The following is a 10,623-nucleotide window of genomic DNA, read 5'->3' on the forward strand; positions in this document are numbered from 1 at the left end:
GGGGCCCTCCCGCCCTCCACCTTTAGTGGGGTTCAGACAATGGGAGCACAGGCAGGTGAGGGAGAAGGAGGCCAGTGCACTTATTCCCCAACTCTGTCCATTCGGGGCTGCTTTGGGATTCACTCTGTCCCTCAACCAGACGACTCTTTTCAAAGCAAGTCACTCCTTCCAGGATCCTTGCCCCTTTAGGCAGAGGAGTGAGAGCAGCAAAGCTAGTCCTGGAGCACTGCGCTGTCCCCTGCATCACCCGCATCTGCCAGTACCTGTGTGCAGTTGGTTCAATCCTTAAACCCCCTGGACTACCCCATTGTGAGAGGGCCAATACATCTCATGCGGCCGAACAGTAGGGGAATGGGATAGGGAAGAGAGAGAAGCATAGGCCTGCGGGTTAGCACTGGCTATGAGATAACCAACTTTGATCAGTTACAGGGTGCCTCGGCTGAAGAGGACTCAGAAGCCACATCCTGGATTAGCAGGAGGAGTGTGCTACCATTAGTAATGTCTGCTCTGGGAGCAAGGGCTGGGAGTTGTACAGTAAGCCCCAGGTATTCCGCTCTCCCAGGACTGATCTTGGAGGCCTCTGGGCTGCAGGAAAGGAAACTTGGATCTGATCCTATAAGCACTGATAGAAGGGAAGGAAAGTATCATCAAAGTCATTCTGAACACAGAAGTACAATCCCAGTACTTTTTCTTCCCTGGTGTGGCCTTGTGGGTGGTGGATGGAGAGGAGATGAGGGGACCGGCAAGGGCGCACTGGAATGAACAAAAGGAAGGTCAGGGGTAGCAGAAAACAGGCGATGAAGGGCCGGTCAGAGGGACTGTGATGTCAAATTCTCAGGACTCAGTGTCTTGTTGGCTAGCAGGGACAAATCTTGTAATCAGACACTGGAAGGAAGTGAATGACATTATTGGCAGGAGACCCCGAAGGAAAAGGGTGGAGGGGAGTGGGGCAGAGGAGTCTACAAGGGGTAAGATGTCCTGTGTCTTCAGAAGAAACCCAGGGCTCTAGTGCACTTTGAAGAATGAGGCCTGGGCGGGTCTGGGGGCATAGCACAGCCCTTGGTGCCCCTCCACTGGGCAGTATGGAGATGCCTCTAATTGGGAGCACGGTGGCAGCACCATCCAGCCTCCAGGAATGAGTGACGGTGGGGAGGGGCTGCTGAGCAGTGGGGTGAGGAGTGTGTACAGCCATGCAGGGCCCTGGGGTCTCTCTGTCCCCAGGCCCAGTGCAAAAGCCACCCTGGGAACCCAGCACTCCAGCAAAACCTCTCTGTCCTGGTCCCCCAAAGCCTGGCTTCCCCAGGGCTTAGCCTTTCTGGTTGGTTTTGCTTTATTTTCCCTTTTCCCTCCTAGTTTTAAAATTCACATCTGCTCATTGTAGAAAATTAGAAACACATAGCTCACTATTAAGAAGAAAACAAAACTTACCGTCATGCCACCTGCAGAGAGAATTGCTGGGCAGTGTTCGTGCGGTCCCTCCTGGCTCTTTTTTTTTCCTTTCTTTGGTTTGTTTTTTTTTTTTTTTTTAGCACTTTTAATGGGGAGACCTCTCAGGCCACCAGCTTGGGCCTGCAGGAAATCGCATGTCACTCTGGCCTGGAATCAGTCGAGTGTGCATTCTGAGCTTCCCCCAAACCCTGGATGGTCCCTGGTTCTGGATCCCACACAGTGCCAAGGTATGTTGGGTGGGAGGATATCAAGGGCCCCTGAGTCGCGTGTCACTTGTGTTTGTCCACACAGGTGACCCTGGGGTGGAACTGTGGCTCTGAAGAAGTATGTGTCTCTCTCAGGCATGGGGTCTCAGGAGAAATGGGAAACTGGCATGTGTGGAGCAGCCCCCAGAGGTCCACTGACCCCTCCTCCCCACAAGGCCAGCCCAGGCCCAGAGAAGCCCCTGAAAGTTTGGGGTGCCCCTCCCCAGCCCCTGCTTTTGACATTCTACCTCTCCCTGCCACACTTGTCTTTCCCTAATGGACTTTGAAGGCCACAAATGCCAGAGCCTGGGTCATTTGTAACCAGAAGCTGGCTCCTCCTACCCCAGGGGCAAGGAGGGCTAAGGCATCTGGGCACAGTGGTTCACACCTGTAATCCCAGCACTTTGGAAGGCCCAGGTGGGCAAATCACAAGGTCAGGAGTTCGAGATCAGCCCAGCCAACATGGTGAAACGCTGTCTCTATTAAAAACACATGCAAAAAATTAGCTGGGTGTAGTGGTGGGCACCTGTAATCCCAGCTATCTAGAGGCCGAGGCAGGAGAATCACTTAAACCCAGGAGGCAGAGGTTGCAGTGAGCCAAGATTGCTCCACTGCACTCCAGCCTGGGCAACAGAGTGAGACTCTGTCTTAAAAAAAAAAAAAAAAAAAAGAGGGCTAAGGCAAGAAACCTTCCCAGAAGGTAAAGGAAGATTTGTCAAAGAAGGAGAAAAAGGATGAAGACCAACATCACCAATCTGCACCTTAAAGCCCTCAGGGAGTTGTACCTGACAGACACACATGCAGACTTCTCTCACAAAACCCAGGTTATAAAGCACAGCTTCCGCGGCTTCTTAGCGTTTCACCCTGTTATGCCATGAGCGTTTTCTCACCTCATTTGAAAATGGAATTTCTGAGGGTAGCTTCCAAGGGCAACTTAGTAAATGCACCGAAACCAGGGAATGAAGTGGGTTAGAGACCAGTCGTGGATGGGCAGAGACTGGCACCCGTAACCGCTTTCACTTCTACCCCTTCCCCGGCCATCCCCAGCCCTCCCTCACTCAAGAGGCTAGCATGGCTCCCTGTTTTTATCACATCAAGTCTAAACTCCAGCTTTCAAACCATCCATAAGCTGGCAGGCCCTTCTCCTCTGTGTAAGCCAATGCCCCAAACCTACCAACAGGTACCCATTCCTCTTTTCTGTCTCTTGAGGTGCCCCCACACAGCACACAATCCTGGGTCCTTGCCCTCCCTCCCTCTCTCCCTCCTCCTCTCCCAGTCCTGCTCATCCCTGTCATCCATCCCCCACCCTCTGCAAGCGGCTTCTGTGGTCCTCTCTAGGGCCCTCTCCTATCTCCCTCTCTGTGGCACACCCTGGCATCTCCATGGCAAGTGGGATTTGCTGCTATCCTAGGGGGAATACTGGGCTCCTCAGTGGGCAAGGCCTGGGGCTTCATCCCTCCTCTCCTGGACTCCACTGCCTGGCACAGCAGGGCTGGGTGGGCTGGGCCAATGAGCCTGCACTTCTCAGGAGGGAGGGCTTTGCACACTGGTGGCCTCCAGGTGCCCGGATCTGGTTGGGACTGTTTTGCTCTTCACTACCAGCCAGCAGCCAGGCCCAGGCACAACCAGGTTGGTGGGATGCAAAGTGCAGCCTCAGCCTCTGACTTCTCTCCAGAAAGGAGAATCTGCCAGATCCCCAAGAGTTCAGAGGACGGGCTAAGAAGAGCAGGGGAATTCTTCAGACCCAGGTGGGCCATGGCTCCACCCTTCTGCCAAGCTATGCCGTCCTAGACAGCTCCCTTAGCCTCTCTAATCCACAGACTCTTCTCTCAGGGTGTGTAAAGCATTAGTAGACAAGAGGGAGGCACTCGATGAATAGTGACAGCCAAAACCCTGATAACATGGGCAATGTCCTTTAACAGTCACCATAATCTAATTGGGTAGTGACTATTATTCTCCCATTTTGCAGATGAGCAAACTGAGCTTCCAATTTGCTCCTGCACGCCCTGCAGAGTTCAGTGTTGGGTCAAGGTTATTTGCAAAACTCTTCGCATGACCATACTGTCAGCTGCGACCATAGCCCCGTGCCTTGGTGGAGGGGGCAGGGTATGCCCATCTCCTGCTGGGAATCAGGAACACACCCTTAGTTGCCCCTGTCCTTGTGCCCTGTCTGTGGTTCTGTGGTGGTTTTAGTTAGCATGGACCCTGCACCTGTGCTGGAATATTCCATCTTCTGCAAGCTTTGAAGGGATAGGAAATAGAAGGTTGGGCCATTCTCACACTGGGGAAATTCACAGACATAGTGATTAAAAACACCAGGATGGTAATCAGGTGCCCAATTACTGCTTCTACTAAAATAGTGAGTCCCTAAAATATTCCTGAGCAGGAAGTAGAATGAAGAAGGCCCCCTGCCCCCACCTCGTACCCCATTCTGTCCCCCACTCCTGAGAGCAGCCCAATTTGTCCCCCAAAGTCAGGAAATCTTTCACGGCAAATACTCTCCAGCTTGGGCTCTGCTGAAGTTCAAGAACAGCTGATGGGGCAGGGTGGAGGATAGGTGCCCTGGAATTCCTTTCACGTGTATTTAAACCAACAAATGTCAGGCTGGGCACAGTGGCTCACACCTGTAATCCCAGCACGTTGGGAGGCCGAGACGGGTGGATCACTTGAGGTCAGGAGTTTGAGACCAGCCCGGCCGACATGGTGAAACCCCATCTCTACTAAAAATACAAAAATTAGCCGGGCCTGGTGACATGCACCTGTAATCCCAGCTAAGTACTTAAGAGGCTGAGACAGGAGACTCACTTGAACCCAGGAGGCGGAGAATGCAGTGAGTTGAGATGGTGCCGCTGCACTCCAGCCTGGGTGACCAAGTGAGACTCCATCTCAAACAAACAAACAAAACCCGACAAATGTCAGAAGTCAGCATTTCGGGGCCCAGTCTACAGGGATCCCAGAACCACCCCTGCCCCCACTCCCGCCAGGATCTGGCTACGGGGTGAGACCCAGGCTGGGTCTTCAGCTGCGTGGCTGGAACCTTCCTGAATCTCCAAGTTAAAGGTACATTGGTCACACCAGTAATTCCAGCACTTTGGGAGACTGAGGTGGCAGGGATCACTTGAGCCCGGGAGTTTGAGACCAGCCTGGGAAACAAAGCAAGACCCTGTCTTTCCAAACACACACACACACACACACACACACACACACACAATTAGCCGAGTATGGTGGTGTAGTACAAGCTACTCGGGAAGCTGTTGTGGGAAGACTGTTTAAGCCCAGAGGTTGAGGGTGCACTGAATCAACGTCACACACTCCAGCGTGGGTGACAAAGACCCTGTCTCAGAAAAAAAGTGCACTGGATTTCTCAAAGAGACTGTTCCAAAGTTTGTTTGAAAATGGATCCTACAAAGATGGTTTTTAATTGGAAAAAAAAAGACCAGAGAGGTGGGGAAACGTAGTGCAAAAGCCCACCAGCGCCCCCTGGTGAGAGAATAGCAGTGATGCAGCTGCTGGCCTAGGGCCGAGGTGGAGAACCGGTCCCAGTCCTAGTGCCACCTCCCCTCCCTTCAGGGCTTGCCCAAGACAGCCCAGGGGGTCCCGCCCAGAGGCGTCAAAGCCCTCGTCCATTTCCAGCCGATCATCCAGCCTCAGCACTTCACACAGGAGGAAAACCAGGCCCCGCGGCTTTTCCCTGGTCACAGAGACCATTTCTGGAGGGAGCAGGCTGTTATAGTGGCTGTGTGGCTGGATCACCCCGCTGCAGCCTGACAGACACGGGGCTTTGGGAAGGGCCTTGCCCAGGCCTCACCTGTTAGACAGGAGGAAGGCACAGGCGCCCCAGGTTGTAACACCTCAGAAGTTCTGGGTTTCCGACTGAGTACCCAAGGATGGCACTGAGCCCTGGTGCTCATCAGAACAGGGCAGGGGCTCGCCTGTCTTGTTCAGCGCTGTGTCCTCAGCCCCATCCAGCCCCGTCCATCCGTTTGTCCGGGGTGCTCAGTAGCTACTTACTGTGAGAAGGAATGCATGGAATGCGAACACTCATGAGGCAGGATTGGTGGTTGCCTCTCCTGATCTCCGCCAGTGCTCGCATTGTGGCATTTATGGCATCATCTTGTCACTTACCTCTGGGTCCATCTCTTTTAAGGTGGTGAGTTTCCAAGGGAGGGAGAGATGCTCAGGGCCCGTGGCTCCTTGGGGCTCAGAGAGGGTACTCCCCTGAGGGTGGTCTCACCCAGGCCCCACTTGCTCTGGATCTCTGCACGAAGAGACTTGGCCCCACATCCCCTGCCCTTGGCACTGCTGCTGGGCAAGCTTCTGGAGACTTGGGGTCTCAACAGTTCTTGGATCTCACTGGGTGACCTCTGGCAGGGCCCATCCTCTCCCTGGGCTCCCATTTCTCTGGATGCCCCATGAGGGGGTCTTCTGAGACTCCCGGAGGCTTGCCAGCTCAAATCCTTGGAGTTGGGGGAGGCCCAGCTACCCTTCTCTGTTTTTTTTTTTCTTTTTATTTATTTATTTTTTGCCTCAGCACCAATGCTTCGAGTTTGGGAAAATACACAGCTCTCCAGAGTGATGGGAGAAGAGCTTCAACAGCTGCACAGGGGCCAGTGATACCAGCAGCCACTTTTTAACTCGATCAAGAGCATGACTGCTACAGCCCAGTCACTGGAACCTAGGGGACAGGCCACTCCACCTGGTTGTATCCCTGACAAGGAACCAGGGCAATGCTGTACAGCCCACGTCAATTCCGTCCCTAACCCCCACAAGCCTGGAGTTCCTGGGGCATCACCCTTTCTCATCTGCAGCAACCACATGGTGCCTTCTGCAGGAAAGCCCAGCCTGGCTCCCACTGCCCATAGCCAAGCTAGGATCCACCCAGGCAGCCCCTGCTTCCTCTGAAGATCTCTTCTCTCTTGGGGCAGGACAGGAACTCATGGCTCCTCGGTACTGTTCCCCTCTACCCCTGGTCTTTGCACATGCTGTTCCCTCTGCCAGGATCACTGGGTTCCACTTTCCCACGTAGTCTGCAGAACCTGAATAGACAGCTCCCAGCCCGCGAGGGTTTCCCATCTCCCTCCCATTTCGTTCCTAGGGGCTCGGCCACCTGCACCAATCAGAGAAGTGGAACACTAGGACACAGTCACGTGCACACACACACACACACACACATACAGACAGACAGACACACAAAGACACACATACAGAGACAGACACACACAGAGACACACACACAGATGCAGATACAGACACACAGACACAGATGCACACACAGAGACATACAGAGAGACACAGAGACACACACATACACACAGATGCACAGAGACACACAGACACACACACAGAGAACACACACAGAGACACACACAGATACACACACAGACACACACACAAAGACACACACACAGACACGACACACACCGACACACACACACAGACACAGAAACACACACAGATACACATAGACACAGACACACAGAGACACACACACAGAGACACACACAGACACTCAGAGACACATACACACACGCATACATACTCAGACACACAGACACAGCCTATTATGGGGACTTGGCCTTGTGAAATTTTGGGAGCTGGCTACCCCATCTAAAGGAGCTGCTGCTTCTCTGGTGCGTGGAGCTGGAGGGTTGGTATAGGGAAGAGGAGATGACCATGAAGTGGGGTTGGAAGGACACGTGGAACCTGAAAGCCTGAGCTGGAACCTCCCAGAAAGTACTGGAGCCCACAACAATCCTGCTCTGAGCCTACACCTTCGAGGATGGGTGACCTGTGGGAGAAACCAAAACCTTCATGAATTAAGCATATGCCTGGCCTGGAAGTCAGGAAGGCCTAGGAGGGTCTGGCTGGGCGGGAAGAGCTATGCCCTAGCTGCCTGGACACCAAATCCATCTCCTAAGATCAACAGCACCTGCGAGTCCCATGGGTGCTGGGAGGCACTGGCCCCCCACGCCTTCTGAGTGTAAAAGGAAGACACGGCTGCTGTTCCCTCTGTTGCTGCATTGAGTGCAGACCCTCCCCTGGGGCCAACATAACCCAAGCCTGTGCAGGGAAGGGGGTTCTGGGCAATGCAGTTCAGCTCAGCTAAGCGGACAGGACACACATCTGTCACACCACCCCAGAGCCTGACGCATGCCGGTTCCAGTTGCGGCCACACTTCCTGCCTCCAGGAAATCCATCATCTCCTGGGAAAGACGAGTCAAGAGACAAAAACACCATTGAATGTGCACGGGGAGGTGAACTTGTCCCCGTCCCAGGGAAATCCTGCGGTGGCCCCCAGGGTTGGAGAGAGCCGAGGTCCCGGGGAGGGGGCAGCTGTGCAAGCTCCAGGGCCTTCACTTCTGGACCTTGGGTTCATGATGCCACCCTGGAGATTGCAGAAGGGAGGCCAGTGAGGAGCAGGCTTTGGGTGGTACTAGATGGAACAATACCTGTGTCTGCCTTGAACTTGCCAAGCCTAGCCTCACAATTCCTATCTGGAAAATGGGGTTGGGAGAATTGAAGACAAAATATATACAAACATTGCACTGTACCTGACTCACCCCACCCCAAAGTTGACTATTACCAAAATTGAGCGTGTCATTACTGGGTCCTAAAAGATCCAAGAGAGAAATGAGAATTCCTGTGTCTTCCCAGCAGCTACACCACCTTGCAGGCAACAGGATCCCCAGGATCTGTAGGGCCAGGCCGGGCCAAGAAAAACAACACGACACACTTGAGGCCTCCCCCGACCCCTGTTCATCCCGCCTGCAGTACCTCATTCCCCACGAGGGCCTGCAGCCAGCTCCTGCCATCTGCCATGATTTATAGAAAAGAGGCAGTGATTAATCAGCCAGTCAGCGCAGAGTGCAGCCATTTTCTTTCATTTACCTGCCCCCTGACCCCGCAGCACAGTCCAGGCAGCGCTGGGCAAGTGTATTAATCATGCACTTTAAAAATACTTAAGGGAAGAGTCGAGCCTGGAGCAGAGTCTCCTTTAATGGACTCGTTTTCAGCTGAGGGTGAGTATGCTAATTAGGAGATAAAACAAACGGGCTGTTTGAAATGCAAATGAGCTGCTGGGAGCGCTTCTGGTCGCTTCCTTCCCCGCTGCCTGTTTGGGAGGCTAAATCTTACTTCTCCCACACGCTTCCCGCCATCGATTTGTAACTAGAAAAGATAGTGGCTGATTCTAAAACTGAGAGGTACTAGGTCTTGTTTTAACCTCTCTTCGCCCTGGATCACGGGGCAGAGAGGACAAAAGTTGCCCGAACTCCAACTCCAGCATGAGTAAAACCCAGATGGGAGGGGAAGCCTGGCTGCTCTCCCCCGCTCTCCTGGCACCCACCCAGCCCTCCCCAAGTCTCGCCAACCCTGCCCCCCTCAGTTTCTCTCCTCTCTTTTCCCTCTGCCTCTGCCCAGCTCGGCGTTTCCCAGCTCGCCTCTCCCTGCCCTCTCCATTCCGTCAGCTGCCAGCAGGATCCTCGGGCACTAATCCAGAGCCTTCCTAGCTACAGCCTTTCCTGGGGTCCCAGGCACCACTCTCGCCTACCACCCAGCCTAACCCTGCCTCCTGTCCCCCTGCCCTGGGGCTCTCCATACCCCATCACAATCACACACCTGCTATTCCCTCCGCTGGGCTTGGGGAATCCTGGAGCCCTGCTTGGAGCCCTCCCTCCCACCTCCAGTGCTGGCTCCCCAGCTCTTCAGGTCTCAGGGTGCATTGCCTCCTCAGCAAAGCCCTCAGACCTCCTCCTTGGTGCCTTCGTGATTCCTGGATCTGGCACCTCTCCTGGGTGTGACAACGCATGTTTGTGGATTTGTCACCCCTCCTCCCAGGACTGAGGGCTTCTTGGCACAGGAGCGGTTTTCTTCCCTGCCATGCCCGGTGCTGCTGTCACGTGGCTAGCTAGCATCTAGTGAGTGCACACCAAGTTGAATTGACCGCTGGGAGACCCATGAGCTCCCTGCACCCAGTGACAGGCACTGCGCCAGCCCAGGGAGACTGGCAGCCTGGGATGACCACCTGCCATAAGGCAGGTCTGGAGAGGCAGAGAGGAACATTCAATTCAGCGGTCACCTCATTTAAGAAATACAGTGTTCCACCTGGAAAGATGGCTCCAAGTCCGCCCCTGCCGGTGGGGCCCGTCCCATTGCAGCACCTGCTTATTCTTGGAGGCGGAAAGAGTGGCCTGCACTGTCCAGCAGGGTCAGAAGCCGCCCCTTCACTTCGCCTGCTCGGAATCTCGGCTCCTTCAGGTGCAGAGCCTCCAGCCCCAGCCCGACCCAAGCAGTCCATGGCATCTCTTCAAGATTCCCAGATCCCAGGTGGTCACAGTCTGGCTTCCATCTGCCCTGGGCACAGCCGAGCAGGAGCCCAGTAATAATATTGGGGCATTAAATAATTAAACACTGCCTTCAGGTAATCCTCCTCCCCAAGTCTGAACTCTCCCCGGGCTCAGTCCTGCTCACTGGCATGCTCATTCTCCAGCTCCTTATCAAACTGTGTCTCAGATGGAATGTCTGGGAAGCAGACTCTGAGAGGGAGTGAGGGGTGCGAAAGTGTATGGGGGAGCACCCTCTGGTGGGAAGAAGCAAGGTGGGCGGGGCTGGCCCTCCTGGGGCCGTCCTCCTTGCACAACCTGCGTGCTCCAGCAGACGGTGCTGGAGCAAATCGCGCCCGTCCCATCTCAGGAGGCCAGGAGGGGGACCGCTGCCCTGCCCAGTCCTCACTGGGGCCACTCTAGAATAGTGTGCCCTCAGCCCGGAAATAGACAAAGCCCACAGCTGTAGGCCTGCTCACAGCTGGGCATCAGTCTTTTCCTGAAGGGGAGTCTAAGTCTAAGTGGTCATCTCCTTGGGTCTTAGCTTGGGTTCCCCTGAGAACAAAGCCTGACCCAGGGCCTGTGCCTGGAGCAGGGAAGAAAGTTGG

This window comes from Callithrix jacchus, chromosome 6 (assembly GCF_049354715.1).
Source record: "Callithrix jacchus isolate 240 chromosome 6, calJac240_pri, whole genome shotgun sequence".
NCBI lineage: Eukaryota > Metazoa > Chordata > Mammalia > Primates > Cebidae > Callithrix > Callithrix jacchus.